The sequence below is a fragment of the Cydia fagiglandana genome, chromosome 12, assembly GCF_963556715.1.
Source record: "Cydia fagiglandana chromosome 12, ilCydFagi1.1, whole genome shotgun sequence".
Lineage (NCBI taxonomy): Eukaryota > Metazoa > Arthropoda > Insecta > Lepidoptera > Tortricidae > Cydia > Cydia fagiglandana.
In genome coordinates this window covers 9,167,959-9,190,957 of record NC_085943.1, presented here as the reverse complement: position 1 = coordinate 9,190,957, position 22,999 = coordinate 9,167,959, and the positions used below count along the sequence as shown (strand labels likewise).

At 37.9% G+C, this 22,999-nt stretch overlaps 1 protein-coding gene and 2 long non-coding RNA genes across 4 annotated transcripts in view; 2 read left to right on the top strand and 1 right to left on the bottom strand.

Annotated features, from left to right (window-relative positions):
• LOC134669556 (tyrosine-protein phosphatase non-receptor type 9) overlaps nt 1-22,999 on the bottom strand; it is a 145,202-nt gene that overhangs the window by 66,750 nt on the left and 55,453 nt on the right. The window lies entirely within an intron of this gene.
• LOC134669233 (uncharacterized) lies at nt 9,138-10,017 on the top strand. The gene is made up of 2 exons (XR_010098880.1): nt 9,138-9,242; nt 9,321-10,017. It is a non-coding gene; the product is annotated as an uncharacterized LOC134669233 (long non-coding RNA).
• Nucleotides 12,774-13,653, top strand: LOC134669232 (uncharacterized). Its single transcript, XR_010098879.1, has 2 exons — nt 12,774-12,878; nt 12,957-13,653. It is a non-coding gene; the product is annotated as an uncharacterized LOC134669232 (long non-coding RNA).

Genomic DNA, 22,999 nt, shown 5'->3' with positions numbered 1-22,999 from the left:
TATACTTAATGTAGAATACAATACAATTGATTGTGGAGCGCCAGTCACAGTTTTACTAAACAATTATGAAATAACATACGGCTCAAATCGTAACAAAAATATTTGACTTGTTTTTAATCCATGGCGCAATATGTTATGATAAAATTAACGTGCTAATACGGCATTTTAATACCTTTCGAACGGATAAACGTTTTTATTGTGTAACGTGACTTAATATGTGAGAAATTATTGATAAAAAAGGCATTATACTTTTTAAAGTTAAAATTATATTTTTGTATAAATGGTTGTAAAAGCCGCAGACTTTCAACCCTTTTCAATACAGCCCACGTGCACGTCGTGCGAGTGCCGCCAATAAGACACGTTTTCCCAAGTCGCTTGTCCTGGCTCGCCCACAAGTTTCCTTTGTATCGCCAACCTCTCAGCCGGGATAAAAGTAGCAAATCCACGGCCAAAACTGACAACAAAACGATATACAGCTTTAGGTAACTGGGATTAAATGAAACATGGGATTAAAGAACATCTGAAGGGCTAAGGTGTCCGGTCTTTTATCATTTGTCACCATGCCTGTCACATTCTAACAATTATGTAAGTGCGAAAGTGACGCATGATATGACAGCCAGGACAGGTGATAAAAACGCGACCATGATACCGTTGCTAAATTAGGTAAATGGGGACAACAACGTTTAATTTCTGTAACGACTTCGCGAAGTAATTATTTTAATGTTTATGTAAACATTTTGTATAAATATGTAACTATAAATGTATTCTAAAATTAGCGATAGCATAATGGCACTTACGAGTGTGTAGGTGCCTATATATTAGTCACCAACTCATTATCATACCCCGGAGGTTTAGGTGTGGGAATGTTACACTAGCCAAAAAATAGTTAAAAACAAACTATTTTAGCATTTCTAAGCACATTTGAAGCTTGCTGCCTATTTTTAATTCATAGTTTGGTAACAATTTCGCAACAAATAAAGTTATTTATAAACGAAATCATTTCTGCACCCAACACCCCGGGGTATGCTCATTATAGTCATTATACATGTCTCAGTGACAAGTGAGTGAAGAAGTGAGTGAGTGAGTTTTTCGTTTAGGATTGCAGTACAGCGATGCGGTCGTTCGAAGTCCGCAGCTTGTGTTGTATAATAAATTGTCCGAGGTAAACCAGCACAAGTAGATGTCCGGTTACACACAGTTATTAGAGTCTCCAGATCATAGTTATAATGGACGAGTCGAGTCCATTATCCGCGTTAAACAACATGGAGCCTGCAACGCACGCAGGCTCGCCGCATCGGTGAATGCACTCATTCTGCCATGCGATGAAAAGCGCGGCACTCGATAACTGGGTCAATCTAATTGTTCCACTGCCCTACGTATCTGCACTGCACTGATAAATTCAAAGTTTGCAAATGGGGCGCCCGGAGACGTTTGCATGTCTGACTATCAACTTCAGGAAACTTCCTTTATGGCTAACGATAAGAATCGCTGCAAGATATCGCTTTCAAATAGGGACTACCTACTTTGTATTATGTACATAGGTATAAAGTGTGCGGACACATATTCGCAATCGTAGTTAGCTTTGTTGACGTCTCCTATAAAATTTTTCACGTTATCTTTATTTCTCGGTTACTGCTCAGGCATGGCTCGTACACCTGTTGAACAAACGTATGAAGGTTCAAGCCGTTACCGAGTGCCGGAAGACTACTCCCGTTTCGGATTGTAAGGTATAATAAAAGAAGGATAAAAAAGTTATAAATAAACTAACCTGATTCCGATCTTGCGCCAATTTGCAAAACTTTCTTCTATATAGACCCGGAAATATAAAACCGGCAATCCCAAGTGAGAATAACCCTTTGTCTGCTAAAATACTTACAACATACAACGCGCCATCGACAAAGCAAGCATTGAAAATATTGATATACCGAAAATTGCCGATACCTAGTTACAGTTGCGGAAAATACGGACTTTTTTGCGTATAATCGTACCTGCCTATCTACCTAAAACGTTAGGTACGTACTTCACTCGACAAAACATGTAATCAATTTAGCTAGCGTCTCTGAATAATTCACAGGCGAGAAGTGTATTACGACTACAAACAAGGGGTCAAGGGTTGAATCGAAAAAAAGGGTAAAGTGAAAATGTTTTGTCTCGAGTAGAGATGGAATGGAATCCTTGAAAACGGAGTCTTTTTGTCGTCGATATAGGTGTCGGTATGTCAGTCGTACGTACCTATACATGTACGTATGTGAAGTGCCTATGTTCGTCGCGATATTGTTTATGTTATGGTTGTATTGGAATATGCAAATCGGGAGGTTCCGCGAGGAGACTCCTACGACTAGTTTCGCCGCGAGAGACATTCAACATTTTAGGTACTTTTGACAAATTTAATATGCGCGGGGAGTCTATTAAATAGTTATGGTCAAAAAATATCGGAATAATAACGATCTTACAATGTATATTCAGCATATTATTATTAATTAGGTACATGTATCTCAAAAGTTAATGAACCCTGCAAATCGTCAAATACCTAAGCTATAAAATATAATATGAAATATTATAGAGAATTTAAGAATACAATACCTACAAAAATACATACTATAGTACATATGTTGATAGATGATAGGATTGATAGGTGTTAAAATTCAATTAGAACTGTTTTCTTGTGACCAGTGTTACAAAGGTTAAAAATTCAATTATTAGAATTGTTTTCTCGTGACCAGTGTTACAAAGGTTACACATAGGGTGGTCAATATCCCTATGGCTACGGCATACGAATGGCAACATGCCTCTGTCGTGCCGAACAGGCCTCCCTTGCATACTTAGTACCAATTCCAATCGCACACCACGCTCGCAAGCGCTCTGTTTCACCAGAATAAACGAGCTCCTCGATTACTCATAGTTAACACTGATCTCTGAAGTCAGTCACGCTAGTTCGTTGATCATTCGACTCGTACTCTGAGGAAATGACGGGAATGCACGGCCTTGGCCATCGTAAAGTCCGTCACGTACGGAGGAAGCAGAGCGCGTGACGTCACTTCCCGGCCCGCCGGATATTATTCATCCCGGCGAGCATTTCGGCTAATTGGAAACCGAACGATGAGCTCGAGGAAATCAATTTCATGGACGTTAAGGTGTGATGACAAGTTATGTTCATCGTCACTTAAGGGGGATTCGAGTTAATTCCGGAGAATTTTATATAAGGCAGCTAACGAACTTTTGTGGCCGAACCGATTGGGACACACTGTTCTGAGACAATTTAATTTACTTAATTGAACTGACTAATACAAATAGGGTTACCGATGTCAGAAATTTTGGCCGTTTGTCAGGAATACGAAAATGTCAGGAATTTTAGTGAATTAGCAGACTTTGCTATTATGTACCTAAAAAGGTACATTATTCAAATGTAAGTAATGTATCAAGCATACATAGATATCGCTTACCCGACAACCCCCCCTGGCTCATGTGACCGTCAGGGAAAGTATTCGCAAATCAGGATTTTTGTCAGGAAATCCCGGATTTGTAATGTATCCGGTAACCCTAAAATACGAAAAATACGAATAGATACGTTACTATACCTACTTAAGTTAAATAATGTGCATATTTTTGTCTTTAACTTAGCTATTTGCATAATTCTGGTGATCATGATAAGTAAATATATGTATGTCATTATGATGCGAAACGATGACTGCATACCGGAGATGACTGTCATTATGAAACTGATTAAATTAAACAAAACAGGACGGATAATTAAATCCTATGATGTCAATGTTCTAATTGGTTGTCTGTTAAAAAAACACAACAGGGTAAAAAAAACATAACTGCCGTTTTGTAATACGTGTAAACTGAGTAAATGTCATTGCGGAAAACGTTAATCTGGTCAGGGGCCGCAGCATGCGTAATGTGATGTTTGCCGTCCGGTACTGAACGTGAACCGGATTATCTACAGTCCCTCTATATCCTATCAGTAATTTCTCAATTTTAGGTACCATATTACATATAACAACTAGAATAAGTGTCACTGAATGGGTCGATCAGAGACCGCTAGAAAATAAACCTTTAAAATTGTTGTTATTTTTGCTCTAGATTTCCTAACCAATATACAATTATACCGTCAAACACAGTTGACCACCGACATCGGGATTTAGTCTTGACCTTGGCTACATTGATCGCCCATGTGCACCTACATGTGCAAAGACGGCCGACATGACATCGATATTACCAAGGTTTCCACAGTTCCTCGCACATTGAGCTCGGTTTACTCAGAAAGGGCCTTAGAAAACGCACTGAACTGCCAACTAGCCCTTATCTCTCTGTAATAAGGTTTCGATGATCATATAGATGTCGCTTTACATAAGCCACTATCAATATAAACTCGTTTAACACGCCCGTATGGGAGCATGGAGGTCAAACGTTAAATCACCTTAGATTTTTGCACGACATACGTCTTTATCGTGCCGGTTGATACAAATATGGAGGCGCGCGCGCAGTGAATCAGCTCCCACGTGACTCCAAGGTGAGCCGACCGGTCATTCCCAAAGATTATGGATCACTCGTCTCAATCCAACCGGTTCCACTGTGACCTAGACATCCGTAACAAACATGGGTAATCGCAGATCGCACTTACCGATTAGACTGTTTTGAAGCGCGTGCCCAGTAAGCGATATAAATGCAAGGCCAGAGCAAAAACAACCGCGGCCATGCTGGTAAACAAGTACCCTGCATCAATAATCATATAGAAAAAGGTAATAGTAACAGTATACGAGATCCGTATAATCTTCATTCATAAGAAAAATTGTGGAGGTAAAATACCTATAGGTAAATAAAATTCATCAATGATCATTGACGCGGTTCCGAGTAAGATAAGGTTGTTTACTATCGATGCGATTCTAAAAACTAATGGTCCAACAGGATAATGTGGCGTAAACACGTGGCCGGATGTAAACATTAACGTAATGTTTTTGTTGACTTCCCTTTAAACTGTCAATAAAATTTCTCGGGACTTTATAGCTTCAAAAAACATTCCATAGTTATTAAAAAATAAATACATATTAAAATTAAATACTTCATGATTACGTAAATACACGCTGTGTGTAAGCGTCTTCAAAATAGTTCTGGAATATTAGAGAACTAAAAGGAGGTTGCTTGATGGTTTTTATTTTTTATGTCATAATGGTACTGATTTATTATCAATCAAACTCATCGTGCATTTTTAAATTATGTTAATGATCTAAGTTAGTATATAACTTTTAACGTTTAAGACAATTAAAGACAAAAAAAAATCAACATTTTACGAACTTTATAAATTATAATAAACGTTAACTCCGGATTATCCTCTGGTGGCGGATCTGCTTTAGCTTCGCGTCAGTAACTAGCAGGAAGTTGCGCAGGATCGGGACAGGTGGCACGCTCTCGTTTCGGAGGCCAAGATTCTCTTTGGATCGCTGAGCCAAAATTGTTACTTAGTTAACTCCACCTTTTATTATTTGTTTCAATAAATTAACCTAAATTGAACTGGGTGTCATTGCCTTCCTAAAACATAAAAAAAATTACCTTCATTGGCATTTTATAATTAGCTATCAACAACCACTCCACTTAATGAGTGAAACTTTAATTGATCGCGCGAAACAGTGAAAGAAACTCAGTTAAACGGCTAAAGTACAAATATGTAAATGAATTAGGTACCAAGAAATGGCTTAAGTAATAAATAAATAATGGTCATTACTCGTTAGATTCTGATTTACGTTCGTTTTCCGTTTGAAACTGCGCAAAAGATGCAAATTGAAAACAAACGAATGGCGCAATCTTAAGTAAGTTCGTAGTGGAATTTTTAACAAACGCAATAAAGCCAATAAAAATCATCTTGCCTAAACCTGATGTCACTCGCAGGAGTTTGATGTGTTCAATTCAACCGTACCCTATTTTGTGTGTGACCAAACAGTTGAATGTAATAGAATGAAATCTCGTAGTAGGTAATCCAGATAGCTTCGGTGACATCGCGATTGAGGTCTCTAGTTCGAGATCGAATTCTTGTGACGGTTTTCAATTTGTCAATTGACCTTTAGCGGCGGGATTGATAGACCTGACGATTAATCCAGAATTCGGGACTTCTTGTCGCGACCTGTGACTCGCACTCCTGAAGCTTTTTAGCACATTTCGATGCTGTCAAAGTCAAATCTATTACGATACCTACGTGACTCACTTAAACAATACTAATCACGTGCCTATGGAAGATTTAGAATAGTTTGCTCTTTCAAGCGGCCACAGAGTGAAACCGAAAAAGTTCGCGGATCCTGAAAGGCAAAAAACGATGTTGCTACGTGGGAAATACACTGAATCCCTTGTATGTCATAAACATAGGCACAATTTTACCTGCAAAAACTCATCGTCATTCATACATCAGGACAGATATAAACCGGCAACGCAAAAAATAAATACTTATAGGTACCCTTATGGTTCACAAATAAGACTGTGTCAGATATTTCTGTTCAAAATATACAGTACTTATGAGTAACTATACTAGATAAACTAAAACACGCTAAGTAAAACACGGCAAGAAAAGATCGATTACTGCCATCAAAAATGCCTCTACTTAAGCGTCTAGGTATCTACAGTATCTACACCCTTTTACGAGAAGTTTTTCTACGCAATCTTCTTTATTAGAACCAACGCTGGTCGGTCTTGGTATGCGCGTGTGTCAGTCAAGTGTCTTATTTTCTGTAAGGAATGGCCCGCTTTCCTCGGAATGGAATCTAGATGCGACAGATGGTACCCTAGAGCCCTAAATATGTCTGTCAGTCATATTGAAAAGGGAGTAATAATTCGTGAGGATCGATCAAGATCGAATACACTTATTGCCTTATTCTTTTGAGGCGCAAAGGTAGATTTCACAGACTTAAGGCGCCACTCCGTCGGTATAACCTTGCTCTTGAGAACGAAGGCAGTAGTTAACCTTATTTTGTTGAAAATGACAAATAGAGCCGACTCCAAATAAATTGATATAAAGTAAGGCAGTAATTTAGCAGGTTTCTGAGAGCCAAAGCTCGAGTTATTCCAAGATTTTAAACAGTCACTATCACAATGTGGTCATTTAAAAAAAGTAAAATCAACATCAACTAGTAACTGTACATAGTAAGACATACCACAAAACAAAACTAGTTAATTAATGCGGTATGACGATATGGGTAGCTAATTGTGCAGAAACTCACGGTCTTCTAGGGCTGGTCACACCCACACACACATCTCACATCGCTTATACAACGATTTCTACGAGATCGCGAACTCGACCAACATTATAATGCATTAACATAATGTCGTCGCTCCACATATCGCCCACTTCTGTTTATAACTCAAAACGACATAAGTGCTTCAGAGAGAGAACTTCCATAAACCTTCTGACTTTAACACGACAAGTTCTATAGTTCTTGGACATACTTACCCGACTTGGACTGGTAAGTATGTCCTGGCTCAATAGTCTAATAAGGTCATGCGTCTACAATATTGTGCTGATTCAATACATGACGTCACCAGTATTAGCAAATCATTACATTAATAGACCGTAAAGACATTTATAGTCTTCGTTATCGAAGTCGACCCCTACTTAAGATAGATACCCTTTGCGTCATTCGTTAGAAAACGCATATGCATATACGCATGCGTCGTAGGTAGGTATGGCGAATAATCTTTCTAACTGTTTTTGTAACATAATAACATTAATATTATTAAGTTTACTTTTTGAGTTATTAACTACGCTAAAGGAATTATGTATTGTACTTGTTATGATGAACGAAATTTCCACTATTAATTTGGTAATGCGTAGTTAAAACTGGCTATCAATGACTAACATAATTAGCTATTCCTTCCATGAGTTCCGTGAGACCATAAATTCTGGCCACTCTCTAAGCGACGCGTCAGGCATATTGTTAAGAATTTCGCCAACGCTTTGATATTCATAAAGGCACAAATTAATGGCAGCGTGATTTGCGAAATCCGTGACAACCTGCAAAGCGGGGAGCCTAAACTTTCTTCTTCCCGATGGTTATACGGCCTTTTGGGCTTGGTTTAGGGGTGTGATTAATAGCACGTTAAACAATAAGTCTTTCCGGATCCACCGTTTGGCAAATAGCTGCGCGATGCGATACCCATTAGTGTAGTTACACTGGGTATAGACAGGCGAATATTAATGATGCGGACTCCTTCCATTTAATTTAAGGAATCTTGTCACTGTCTCAGTAAAAGCGGCTATATAATCATTACCATGTTACGGTTAGAAAAAATACTCAATTTATTTATACAGTCAATTCGTTTCTATAAATATTAAACAGCTAGGGATAAAGGAAAATTTATGTAAGACGACCGGTTTACCAATTTTCCACTCAATGGATTACTTAAGCAAAAATTGAATATCTTCCTCAATTTAACCCATCTCCAGTAGACATAGAATGATTAGAAAATCTGACTTTGCAACTCGGATTTCATAAATTAAGAAGGGAAGATATGTAATAAGTACCTAATGGTTTTATAGAGTGTAGGATTAATAATTATTATAAACGTACCGAGCGGTAACAAGTTATCAACTTCAGCATTTTAAAAATGTGAGTTTTCGTAATGTCTCGCAATACCTAATGTGTTTTTTAAGATATTTTACAGAAGGTAACTTTACCTTAAAACGAGCACATCGTTTTAAGGTTGAGTTATTTAATTTATTTTTAATTATTTTTTCTGGATTTGAATATAACATAAAACCGCTGTTACAAAACGTTGCAATATTACCTGTCATTTTCACTCTCGTGTTGTAACAATAAAATTTTAACTCTGCATTTTTTCAATACTGTTTTGTACGTGACCCGTCTTCGTTTAATACCCTTACCGCCATCTAGCGAGCCCAGTCGATAACAACATGGTCCGGGTTGCTAGATTAAAAATAATTTCGGTGCCTTCCTACATTTTTGTTTATTTTTTTAATCGAAAGGGGTTTGTAAATTAAAATTGTCTTCAAATATTGTTTTTCTTTCTATTTAATATTAGTCCAAACAAAGTAAAGAGGAAAGGTAATGTTTTCTTTTCAAAATCACCTAGGATCGCACGAATCCAGTTCGGGCTGTGGCAACTCTGCCATTTGGTCTGTCATTATTCTTCCTGTCAAAATGAAGATCGTGGACCGTTTTCTTTTGCGGTGTTTCGCCGTATGAAAGCCGTTTAATGGCTATAATACATCCCATCGGGAGACATCTCCTTTTTAAGTGAGTATTTTGGTGATTTTTGCGACGGGTTTTGTGCATAAGATTCCATTTAATAGCGTGGTGAATTTTATTTCACAGTCCCGGATTTTTATCCTATATGGAAGTCCTGTGAGACGATGGTGTGTTGGTGGAGGCCTCATCGAGTCGACATGCTGGTCAATCCCGGCCACGTATGCCGCTTCTCCTCGATGGGTAAGTTAATCACTTGTTTTTGAATTCGTAATCCTTACGCCCATGCGGGGGTCCGCTCTTTAAATCATGAACCGATTTTTCTCCTTTATTTAGGTTCCAGCTTGTCAAAAGTCTGTGAACCCTGTCTTACTACCTGTAACTCGTTACAGGGCCTACCACTTAGTCTACAGTTTGGCTGTAAGGCAGCCCCCAGCCAGCTTGGTGTACCGGCGGTCGGGGCCTGTTCGCTATTACTACAACTACCATGGATGCAGAGGCACTGCGACATGAGTCTCCATTAGTGTGTCGGCAGTGGTACCTTCCTTCTAATGTCACTACTTAAAAGGTCAGAGACAACCAATTTATTATATTCTCCAAGGCGCCCAACTTACTTTAAATAATTTTCCTTATTTTTTATACCACGTACCCAGAGTGCCCAACCATAAGAAATGTAGCCGCCAAACCCACATTTGCTCTCATTTTTTAGTTAAGTCTGTAGTAAGCTAGCCGAGGCTATTTAATATATTATAATGTCATAAGTTAACATTTGACACTTCTAAACTTAGATATTTGTCGTTTAGTCAAATAAATGTATTATAAGTAATGTACTAGTTTCCTTTATTCCATTTTAATTAGCCCCCTAAAATAATAATGGTAACAGTGTCACCCATCGCGGGGCTTTTCTTTTGGCGAGCACCCTTTAGTCACATATAAGTTAGCTAAAGGAACTTATGGTTGGACATCCTGTTTGCTTTATTATACCTACCTTTGTTTACTGCAATATTCAAAAGAATTAACACTATTTAATTGTGGTTAGGACAGCCACATGTTGTCAATTATCTACTTATATACTTATGTTGAACTGTAAAGGAGTTGTAGTCTAATTACTTATTCATTTGCTGGTATTTAAACTCCAGATGTTATTAATTTAAAGCAATTTTAGACAATTGTCATAAACACAATTTATTTTATAGATGTATTTCCTTAGTATCTCTTAATGTTAAAAGTTTTACTTCATAAAAGACGTTGTAGTTTACCGGATAGCAGACACACTATGTTTTGACTATTGTATTTTTTTTTTGTGATTTATATCATGTTTTAGAGTCACTCACAGAAGGTTAAACCCTTACCGGGTAGTGAGGTACTTAAGTGCTTAAACTTTAATTTATATTTTTTTTCTTTCAATTTTTTTTGGTGACTTGTTTTCAAGCAAAAGTTTTTAATTTACTGGAGGGTTAGTAGTAGTGTTAAAAATGTAATACCTAATTTCCATTGTTTTTTTTTATATACTTGATGTGAAGGATTAGTTACTGGTAATTGTACTACTATGGTAATCTTGTTTGAAAGGATGGACCGTATTATAAATTTATTACATAATGTAAAGGGAGCAAATTTGGAGGTTATAGTGAAGTACAGTCAGCAGGAGTTTACATTTATTAAGTTTATTACGGGATGTTTGGAGTTGAAGTTTAAAATAAATAAAATTAATATTAAATAGTTTCTTGACGTGGTTGGGTACAGTCAGTCACAATTATTGTTGTTGACTTTCGTTTTTTTTTTAAATAACTTACCGATATTCAAATAGCGGTTTACCTTTAAGGTCGAATCTTATTGTAGTGGTTTTTGAAAATGGTTTCGTACGGGAGTTATGTTTATTACCTACTTTTCCTTATCTATTGTCTCGACTTAAATCGAGTTTTTTCCTTATTGTTGTTACCTTCGGTGAAGTAAATACTTACTTATTAGTTTAATATCGGTGATCGCGCAGTTTTTTTTTTGTTGTTGATGTTTCGGTAGGAGTTTTTTTTATGGTTGCGTGCAGGAGTTTTGTTTACGTATTACTTTCTTTCGATCGTGTCTGAGCAAACGTAACTCAGTCACGTGGTTTGTTTGTTGTGGGTGGGCGGAGAGGACGATTTAAAGACTCTTCGCGTGTTTTACCGGGGTGCTGGCGTTTTAAACCAGCATTCCAATCGGCACTGGCTGGTCGGGTTTTGGCGGATTTTAAACCGTCAAGCTCTTAATAGCAGTGCCGTCTTCTTTTGTTAACGCGTTGCGGTATGACTTAAATCATATGCGTGAACGTTAATGTTGATGTTAGGGGGTTGTTATGCGGCACACGCCTTAAAGCGTTGTCCGCAAACATCGGATTTTTGTGTGTCAGACTGACAGACTTGCATTGCTTGAAATGGAGCCTGTACAGTCGACTTCCTTGTGTGTCTCGTGTTGTTTCGAACGTTACCGTCTGCCTGTCGTTCAGACACAGCTGGTCAACGTATCGTTGTGTTGTGTTTTTGTCTCGTTTCCGCGTCCAGACCTGTGTCGACTTAAGGCACGGCCTGATAAATGCGCGTTACTTGAATGGTGTAAAGTAGCAGTCACCAATATTAGTTAGTTAAATTTCATTGGCTATAAGCCGTCTATCCACAGTGAGCGTTGGCAGTGCAGGGAGAAATCCCTGATTTCGCACTGCAGGGCCAGTGTTCCTGTGAGGAGTGTCGACTGCTAGCTCAGTGGCTCTTTAGCCGAGCTATCAGACACTGTCCTTGACTCATATGGGTAATTGACTGTACTCAGTCATTACCGCAGATTATTGAATAATCTGTTACCTTACACACATTCCGCCATATAATTTGGACGTGCAGCCCGCGACCCAGGTCGCTCGCTGCGCCGCCAAGATATACAGCGATGCAGTGCGTAGGTAGGGAGCTTTGCAGCTTCGCTTATTAGCGTTAGTTTCGTTAGGTTAATATACGCTTAGGGTATCATAGTGTATATTACAGTACAGTAATATTATAGTTTGTAGGTGGTAACTTGTGCACAGCTCGGCTGTGCTTATTTTTTTTATTATAGTTTAATGCGTGGGTTCGAATTGGGTGGTCGTTGCTTTCCTTTATGCCTTTAGTGTCGATTTTTTTTTTGGGACTTCGTCTAGAAAATAAGAGGGTGGTTTTGCGAGCTGGGGGCCAGCTCAAAATTTTGCCGTAGTCAAAATTTTCTTCGGGTAGGGGAGCACTGTAACAATAAAATTTTAACTCTGCATTTTTTCAATACTGTTTTGTACGTGACCCGTCTTCGTTTAATACCCTTACCGCCATCTAGCGAGCCCAGTCGATAACAACATGGTCCGGGTTGCTAGATTAAAAATAATTTCGGTGCCTTCCTACATTTTTGTTTATTTTTTTAATCGAAAGGGGTTTGTAAATTAAAATTGTCTTCAAATATTGTTTTTCTTTCTATTTAATATTAGTCCAAACAAAGTAAAGAGGAAAGGTAATGTTTTCTTTTCAAAATCACCTAGGATCGCACGAATCCAGTTCGGGCTGTGGCAACTCTGCCATTTGGTCTGTCATTATTCTTCCTGTCAAAATGAAGATCGTGGACCGTTTTCTTTTGCGGTGTTTCGCCGTATGAAAGCCGTTTAATGGCTATAATACATCCCATCGGGAGACATCTCCTTTTTAAGTGAGTATTTTGGTGATTTTTGCGACGGGTTTTGTGCATAAGATTCCATTTAATAGCGTGGTGAATTTTATTTCACAGTCCCGGATTTTTATCCTATATGGAAGTCCTGTGAGACGATGGTGTGTTGGTGGAGGCCTCATCGAGTCGACATGCTGGTCAATCCCGGCCACGTATGCCGCTTCTCCTCGATGGGTAAGTTAATCACTTGTTTTTGAATTCGTAATCCTTACGCCCATGCGGGGGTCCGCTCTTTAAATCATGAACCGATTTTTCTCCTTTATTTAGGTTCCAGCTTGTCAAAAGTCTGTGAACCCTGTCTTACTACCTGTAACTCGTTACAGGGCCTACCACTTAGTCTACAGTTTGGCTGTAAGGCAGCCCCCAGCCAGCTTGGTGTACCGGCGGTCGGGGCCTGTTCGCTATTACTACAACTACCATGGATGCAGAGGCACTGCGACATGAGTCTCCATTAGTGTGTCGGCAGTGGTACCTTCCTTCTAATGTCACTACTTAAAAGGTCAGAGACAACCAATTTATTATATTCTCCAAGGCGCCCAACTTACTTTAAATAATTTTCCTTATTTTTTATACCACGTACCCAGAGTGCCCAACCATAAGAAATGTAGCCGCCAAACCCACATTTGCTCTCATTTTTTAGTTAAGTCTGTAGTAAGCTAGCCGAGGCTATTTAATATATTATAATGTCATAAGTTAACATTTGACACTTCTAAACTTAGATATTTGTCGTTTAGTCAAATAAATGTATTATAAGTAATGTACTAGTTTCCTTTATTCCATTTTAATTAGCCCCCTAAAATAATAATGGTAACAGTGTTAAATTGAAATCGGAAAATAGTTGTTTTTGGATTTCATAATTCTGCGTATTCTGAAGCGACACGCTCGCCCGACAGACTCGATCGATAGCGATAACGTGACGCAAGCGTTCAAACAGTAGATACATGCAAGTTGCACAATCGTAATCCACTCGGCTTCACGCAACTAAATAGCATAAATAAATGGCATGTCTGTTTACGTGAACACCTACTGAACACGCGATGTAGGATTAGTGATGTGCCGGATAATCCCCGCAAATTATACAGGTGTAAATAAAAACGAAATGATATCTTTTCGCATTTTCATTAATTTCATTACAAAATATTGCAGGGAAATCCAAGCTTAATTTAAATAGTTTAATGGTTTAATTTTTAATAAATATTACACTAAATAAAGGAAAAGATTAACGTCGTGTCGTATCAGGCTGTCAAAGAGAAGGCAGAGGATCGGCAAACATGGAAATTGCTCCACCGACAAGAGTCATGCTCTTAAATATTTGAGGATGACTGCGACTGCCAGTCGCAAAATCAGTTTTAATCTAGGATACATGGCAGTAATTCCATGAAACTGATATTTTTTGGTAGAATATTAGCTTTATTTAATTCAAGTATCTTTGTAGAAATTCAAGTAGGGACTCTTCCAGTGCTCCCAGCAACAAGACTACTAGCTAGACTAGACTAGGTGAAATTCAAATTCAAACTGAATTCGACTCTCCCACCTATTATCATCGTCAAATGTTCGTGACATTTCGCCAGAAAGTTTACGACGTGCACTTTACTGCAATGTTAACGTTCATATGCTGGATATGCTATGCTTGAAATTCACGAGTTGCAGTCACTGCATTCTACTGCGTTTGAATCAAAAATTCTGTTTACGACATCTTTTGAAATCCAATTTTAAAGGAGTTTATACTTAGTTTAGAATCAACCAGAAGCGAGCATTTCAATATTGTTGCTTGTTTCGGGTTTTCAAGGTCAAAATGCAGTATTTTGGTTAAAACAAATAATGCAGCACAGCATTGTTTCTCAAACCGCAACATGCGGTATGTTCCATCAAAGCCTTTATCTTTGATCTCCTACACCAAACGAAACTCGACAACTTCCTCAAAAGCTTATACATTATTCAAACATTCTGCTTTATTTACTTAATATATCCATATTTCAATACGCTTAGAATTATAATAAAAATCGAATTGATGTTATGGTAATCCTGTCGTCAAAATGGAACATAATAATTGCGCTGTTGCCAAACTGTCACCGTGGATATTAATAGCGACAGTCGAGGTGTCCGTAAATATCCAACTCGCTCTTGTGTCGATGGCTTGTTAATTTTCACGTGACAAAGTACGTGACACCTCGATCCTAAGTATCATACGAGACGAGTGAGAACATAACACCCTGTGATGGAAATCACACGCTCTTTATATCGTTTATCGGCATTCTGGTTCCCAGTGAATATTCCCTGACAATCGATCAAACTACATAGATATAATAAAGGCAGTGTTAGAGTTGTGATATTGCTGAACTACTTAATGCGTCTTTGTTCCTTCTGTCAATGGTTACGTCATAAACTTACTTAACTTTTCCATACAATTACTATTTTTACAATAATACATATGAGGATTTTAGTTATTTGTCTGTTTTGTGAAATTGGCGAAATTGCCATGTAAGTACATACCTCGTTATAATCATTGTACCTATTGTTCCTAAGTATCTGACACCGTACAATGCGATGTCAGTGGAAGATTTCCCACATTTTTGGCATTGTTTGTTACTTCAATCGACGTCCTTACATACTCTATGTATGCATGAGTCAGCTAGGGACGCCCACGTCTCAAGGCAACAAGCGTGGTTTACTCATACATTGTGTTTTTTACTGGCCGATCGTGTCTGCACCCATTACGTAAATGCTGTAACAACCTGAGGTCTACTTATGTGTATGAAACGTGGGCTCTGTTTCAATTGAATATTCATATTTAAAAAGTTTATCGATCAATTTCGTAATAGATGTGATGTATATTTACGTATCATGCTAATCTAAAAATTTGCCATTATTGTGTAGATAAGTTAATTAATTTAAAACTCCCGCCCCAAGAAGACTTAGTTTCCCAGATATTTCAATGTGTATATTCCAAGTAAAGGCTAGAGGATAGACGACATAAACAAAGCTATTTTGTAGTGTCACTGTGACAAAGTACGAAATGGTACTGAAATTAAATTCCTTGATCGTACCTTCCTAGAACTTTTCTAGGCAATTTTGTATTTGTTAATAAAGCTGACTGGCGATTAGTTATTTATAGCAGGCGCGCCTTTTTAATACCCAACAATGTTTAAGACAACCTTAGTTAAAACACATTATTTGTTTATTTGATTTATTTCAAATCGTTAGTGTTTATGTCACTGTTAGTGTTTTTTAGATATTAGTCATTAAAGCACATGACAAATATGCGACGTACTGGTAATAACCAGTTATTATACGTTACCCTGTATGGCTACTGGTTTTGCCCTCTAATTGTGTAGACGATGTGAAGATGTGATTAATGATCCAAAGAACACAAAAAACCCACCTCCGGTTTAGAAAAAAAAACGACAAAGCAGCAAAAACTCAACAAGGTGTCATTACTCGCATTACAAAACATCATAACGACAACTACACCTACGTCTTTAGAATAACTTATAAACACTCGAGTTTTTTTTTTATATATTTGACAGCAAGAATGTACTTTATCTTTACTTGTACAGTCAGTTGCGAAAGTGGCTAGTCGAAAATGACACGCGCTCTTACGGCCCGGTTCGAACTTTAAGATACGTTAATTTAAGAAACGATATGGATTAGATATATCGGTGTCAAACGTAACGTTTCTTTAAACAAAAACGTCACTTTTGACACTGACACATGTAATCCAGTCGCTTCTAGATATATTAATTGAAGTATCTTAAAGTTCGAATCGGGCAGTTATTCTCATAACGACAAACTTATGAAGAGTCTGTGCGGAAAGAGTCGTAGAATGTATGGGCCCGCCTACATTTCACGACTCTTCTCTTTCCGTACAGACTCTACAGATCATTTAAAAACATCTGTCCCGGTTTCCTACTTCTGCTGACTGTATGTGTTTCATGTATTTCACGCGTAATATGTAAGAACGAACATTTGTTGAAAACGAGGCGTAATTCCATTTAAAGTTGTAATATACTCCGTAGGTGTACAATGTACATGCAATGAGATAAATAAAATTGAATCAAAGATTAAATTCCTAAGAGAATGTGTTGTAATTGTAATAGGTACTTGAATTATGATCTTTTGCAATGAGTAATACATATAAGAGATAGAACTGATACCGCTCAACGAGGATGATATGATACTTTGACAGAAAGGATGAAACGCAGTGATTCGTCAAGCCAAGAAGCGATCGACGTACATATACGTTGTCCCTTGTCAATATAGACATCAACATATTATTGGATCCTTTATTCCAGTACTGGCTTATTGCAAGCTGATAGTGGTACCTGTTGCCGGATAACGACTCAAATATTTAAATATTGAGTACTAAAATATGAGTCGTGGAATGTAAAGAATGCCCATACTCGTACATTCTTTGACTCTTCTCTTTCCGCGGAGACTTACATATATTATTAATTACTTTGACTTTCTGACGTTGTTTTAAATATCGAAGAGGATTGTTACACAGTCTCTACAGTACCAATTCTAGCAAGTTATTTAGTCGATAAAAATACTGTCTCTCCAAGCGCTGTTTCGCTAGAGCAGGGGACCGATATTAGCAATGACAAGCCTGGAGGACGATCTGATAGCGTGACACACATACACGGCAGTGCGTGACGAGAGAAATAACCCGGGCAGCCAGCTACTATCACATTTGTAGGCATTTGAAGCAAAAGATACCTACCACTTATAGTCGCACCAATAAAAGTCTGCAGCGGATTTGATAGCCCACGCAGTGTAAGTTATGTATACGTCATAATTTCATAGAAGTTCGACGTTTAAAATGACATTTGCACTGCGTGTGGGCTATAAAAATCGCTGCAGACTTTTTACGGTCTGACTTTAGCCGGTTGTCAACGACGATTGGGCAGTTAACAAACAATGTCATATCCATATCATATAATTATGTACTTACACGGACATGAAAGGTTTTTAAGAGGACCGATTTACTATTTTCTTTTAATTGACGCATCGTAATTGCATTTTATGACAGTAGCAGCTTAAGTGCTGCCGTCATATTACGTTTTTGATAATACCTCTGACACAACACAATTGCATTACGCTATGATAAGCCATCTATACTATGATGGAAATCTATTTAAAAATTACATATGATACCGAAATTCATATAGATAACAAAAATCATATATAACCGGCCTTCAGACTTTATTTGGGTATGTTAGCTTTGTTGTTAGGACAAATAAACATGCCGCTGCTTATGTCAATGTTATTGATAAGTGGCGTTTGCGCGTGGGCGACACGGAAAAGTGATATTAATACGTATTGCACCAAAACAATATGCTGTCAGTTTACCTTAGATAAGCCTCAGCTGTTGCGTATCGATCGGAAATGTTCACAATACACAAGCCCGGTTAGCACCGCCAATATAGACACTGCACTGCACTGGCCAGCAACAACACCTAATAATAACACGAACCTATCCACCTGTTATTGTAGCTGCGCGCGGCGAACTGATACTGGTAAATTCAACGCAATAGTCGCAGTATGACGTTGTCGGTCAATTTGAACGTATTAACGTCGCGTATCACGGAACGTAGTTGTACACGTGCGATCGCGGGGCGCGCGAGGGCTCGACTGACGTAGGTAGGGCGCGGGCCGGGTGGCGCTACGGCCCGTAGCCCGCCCGAGCTACGAGTTCACACTTCAGAGCCTCTACGACCACTTTCTTGTTTTGTTTCATGCACTATGAAAGCACTTGGGCTTTCTTTTTTCTAACTTTGTGGCGTAGAGCGGAGACTGCTATATTACGTCCATAATAATGCTGATTAATAAATAAAACGTAATGAAACCAGAGGTCGCGATGGCTACAAAAATGTAAAATGTTAACCCTGTATTCTGTAACAATCTTTAAAAAAATGTTTTGATTTTTAAACCGACATGGTTCTAAATAATCGGCGCGATTCGGGAAATGAATTAGATTCACTAGATGTGAAATAGTAAAGATATGTGACGTTCCAGGGAAAAAGTTACCTTATGGCGGCTGGCGCTTACGTCGCATAGCGCCGCAATAGCGTAAGCGAATGTTACCAATTCAATTGTATGCATTCCATGTCGTTAACCCTTAAATGCATGAATTTTTCTTTTTGCCTGAAATTACTATATGTGTTACGTAATTGTTTGCTGATTATGGGAAAAAAATATAACATTTTCACTGCGAAATCAGCGTTAGAAGTTGCATAGGCTAAATCATATTTATGTAAATATATAATTATCAGGAAGAGATATATGAAAAATCTTACTACCACCAGAAAGATACACTATTTTATATACATCAATGATAAAGATTTAAATATAAAATAATTACAAACCCCAAAAAAAACGTCCAAAATCACATACTAAAAATCATCAAACTCTGGATATTTTCAACCTTTCGTCTTATTACGAATGTAATTTTTATAAATTAAAATATTGCGTTAATTTAAGTAAAAATTCAGAAAACGGATTGGTTTTACTATTGAAATAATATATAGGAATAAATAGATTTTATCTAATTATGTATAAAATTAGATATTTTTGTAATGTACGCTGCATCGTACACCATGCATTTAAGGGTTAAACTTATAGTATTTTTCAAACAGGAAGAGTAAAATGGTAACTTTAGGTAGACGAAGGTAAACGATTAAATTCAGCCATCTTGGCAAATACTTAAGCTATTCTAAACATGCCCTGGGACAATTTTCGAGAAGACTCAAACAAAGCAATTTCCCAGCTACCTTCGTATATGCTTAGAATTCTCTAAGCTCACCTTCTCATAAATATGCAAAGGTTAAATCTAGCGTTACAGAATTTCGCTCGTTCATTAAATACAACTTTTCGAGACAGAATCACCCGTATAGCAAATTGCAATTAGATGTTACTACAAATAGATCGGGACAATGGATGGATTGAAAATATATACACCGTGTTTTTATTGAATTCCGTTAACTTCGGGGTATGGTTAAGTACGTTTAAGAGAACTAATTGACATTTTTTTTAATTAAGACTATAAAGTTATTAAATGTAGCATACAGCGTTGTTGTAACACGGGTATTACATTTAATTCAACCAAACAATTGAAATCTGTCACATATCAATGGCATTTCGAACATCGATCGACCGAGATTGTACTTTAGTTTAGGAGCAAATGTATGAACTCATTCTAAACACTAATCAATATGTAAACCGGCCCTAAGGCAAGTGTCCACGCTTGTAGAGACCTTATAGGAAAAAAAAATAATTATTGAATATCTCCGAAATGGAGTTAATTAGAATATCGGTGTCTTTGAGAAAGTTACTCAATTTAAGCTCAGGAATGCACCCTTGAAATTAACGGAAATAAAAAAAAAACACGGTGTATATTAACATTATTTTTGAATTGAATGATGAAAGTCGTAAAACTCAAATTAGGTTAACTCAAAGGGATACAGACTGAAAGGCCAATTCGAACATACATTTGATGACAAATTATGTCTATTTGGTATCATCCGTGCGTGCATGCCGCTCGTACTTGTTCGTACATGTATAATACGTTTGAAATGGCCTCCGGGATTCATAAAATAGTGTACTGGTTCTCAAAGTAGAGTCAGCAACGCGCATGGACGTGTCAATAAGCTACGGGTCGCTTATACCACAAGCGGCGCGATTGGGGAAATTAATTAGAGATGCACTAGATATGAAATAGTAAAGATATGTGACGTTCCACGGCAAAAGGTACCATTGTCACGGCTGAATATTGCAGCGGCATTAATAATAGCGTAAGCGCCAGACGCTGTAAGATACCTTTTGCCGTGGAATGTCACATATCTTTACTATTTCATATCTAGTGAATCCCTAAATCATTTCCCGAATCGCGCCGTAGAGGTTGCCTATTTTGGTAATAAGAAAACTAGCGTTCTTTTGACAATCCCAAGTGTGTACAACGCATCAGTAGGTACCTACCTGATCCTATAAGTAGTCGTTCAAATCCATCCATTAAATTGAAATAGAAATACCGAGATATAAACTAGATTGCATTCCACTATTTCCTACCAGCAAATACGCGAGTTTGAGAGAGACAAAAGCTTAAGTTTGGCGCATAGGCGACAATTCTACAGGTGCAACGGCGCGCTGCGAAATCCGTACTTGAAATTCGTTCTCCATCTCTCATACTTCATTTATGCAAGAGCGATAGAGACGGACTTAGACGGTTCAGATTCCGCGGTTATGGCCCAGAACTACTTAGTAAGCAAACATTAATTGCGCTACAATTAAAATGCAGCTGACTGAAAAGCACTCCCCTGAATAATACTCGGTTGAAACCTGTGCCGTGCCGGATTAAACATTTAATTTCCTATGAACGTGTTGTGCTGTTCATGTTGTTCTGGGAAAGCTCGGGAAAAAATAATTATGAACGGATTTATAGCAAACACGGATTTTATTGGGAATTGTAGGACGCGTCCAGTCCAGTTCGGCCGGCTAAGTCTCTTATAAATTTTTGTAAAGCAGAAAAACTATTTGTTTTTATAGAATTAAGAACTATGGGACATATTTTTGAATAAGTTGGCTACACCCATATTTTTACAGTTGACTGTACATACTCGTACCTATTTATGACCTATACTTATACGAAACTTACTGTCTGCCTGACAGTTGTCTGAAATTTGGTATAATATAGCTCGAGTCTCGGGAAGGACATATAATAGTTGTTTATTACGAAAAACATTCCTTATGTACTCATTACACGGAGACGAATCGGGATTTTGAAATAGATATCTATTAGATATCTTTTAGACATCACCAAGATACGATAACGATATGTTTAAGATCTAACTTGTCAAATTTGACATTTGCGCGATTCTGAAGAGACTCTTGAAGGATTTCCACAGGATATGACTTAGAGATCCGATTCACATCTAATAGATATCTTACTCTAACGTAAAAGTGACATTTGTTGCCCGAATTGCGCTGCAAAAGACAACTAGTTGATATCTAAACTATAACGTATCTAGAATGGATCTAGTACGTGTCGTTTCTTGTGAATATCTTGAAGTTCGAATACAGCAGGAAGTCGCTCGCAAACTTAGAGAATATAACAAACAGAGTGGTCATTAACAGGCTTTCCTCTCTGTCGAAAATAGGCGGCCAATGGTCAACCACATGTCAACCACATGTATGGACTGACGTTTATCTGATATGACGTTCCTATACATTTGATGTGCCCCTCCCCCGCAAAAAAACGGCAGACTATTTTGTACCGAATATTATAGACATGGCGTCTCCGTTGGTTATATCCTCTAAGCTCGCAAAAGCTAGTATTATTATAAACAGGTTTAAATATTTTTAGCTTAGACAACAACACACATGCCTATTAAAAGTTAAATGAATGCCTATAATAACTTATAAAGTAGGATGTTTGTTGTAGCTGTATTAATTCTGACCCGGACTGGTAGTAACTGGTAGCGATCCGAACTTATTCAGTTAACCAAGTCGGAACTCCCGAGTTGCAAAACTCGCAAGACGTTATATAGTGCAACGTAGGCAACGTGGAGGCTAGTCAATTAAAGTTACAATGCTTGTTGCAGAGGTTTCAAGATTTATAGTCGGACCAAGCTAACTCAAGGTGGCATTTACAATGGCAAAGTGTGAAGTTCTATAAAACATGACGTTTATATAATGACACCCCCTCAGTTCAGAGGTCGGCAAACTTTTCAGAGAGCCAACCGCAGTAGAAGTAGCCTGTTTCTGGTATGTCAAAGAGCCGCGGTTTGCCGACCTCTGCCTCAGTTTGTTATGGTCAAGTCGGTGCAGAGTTATTTTAAACGGACTCTGTATATTACACTAATAGCCTCCGCCTGCGACTACGTTCTAGTTCTATATACATTCTACAGCATTGCTTTACAAATGCCAAAGTACTACTTTCAAAGGTTTAGGCTGTGAGCTGTGAGTAGTATTCAGTTAAACAAGTCGAAAACTCCAAAAGTTGCAAAACTCGCAAGACGGCATAGAGTGGGTACAACAACGTAAGCAACGCGAGGACCAGTCAATTAAAGTTACCGTGCTTGTTGCAGACGTTTGAAGATTTATAACTC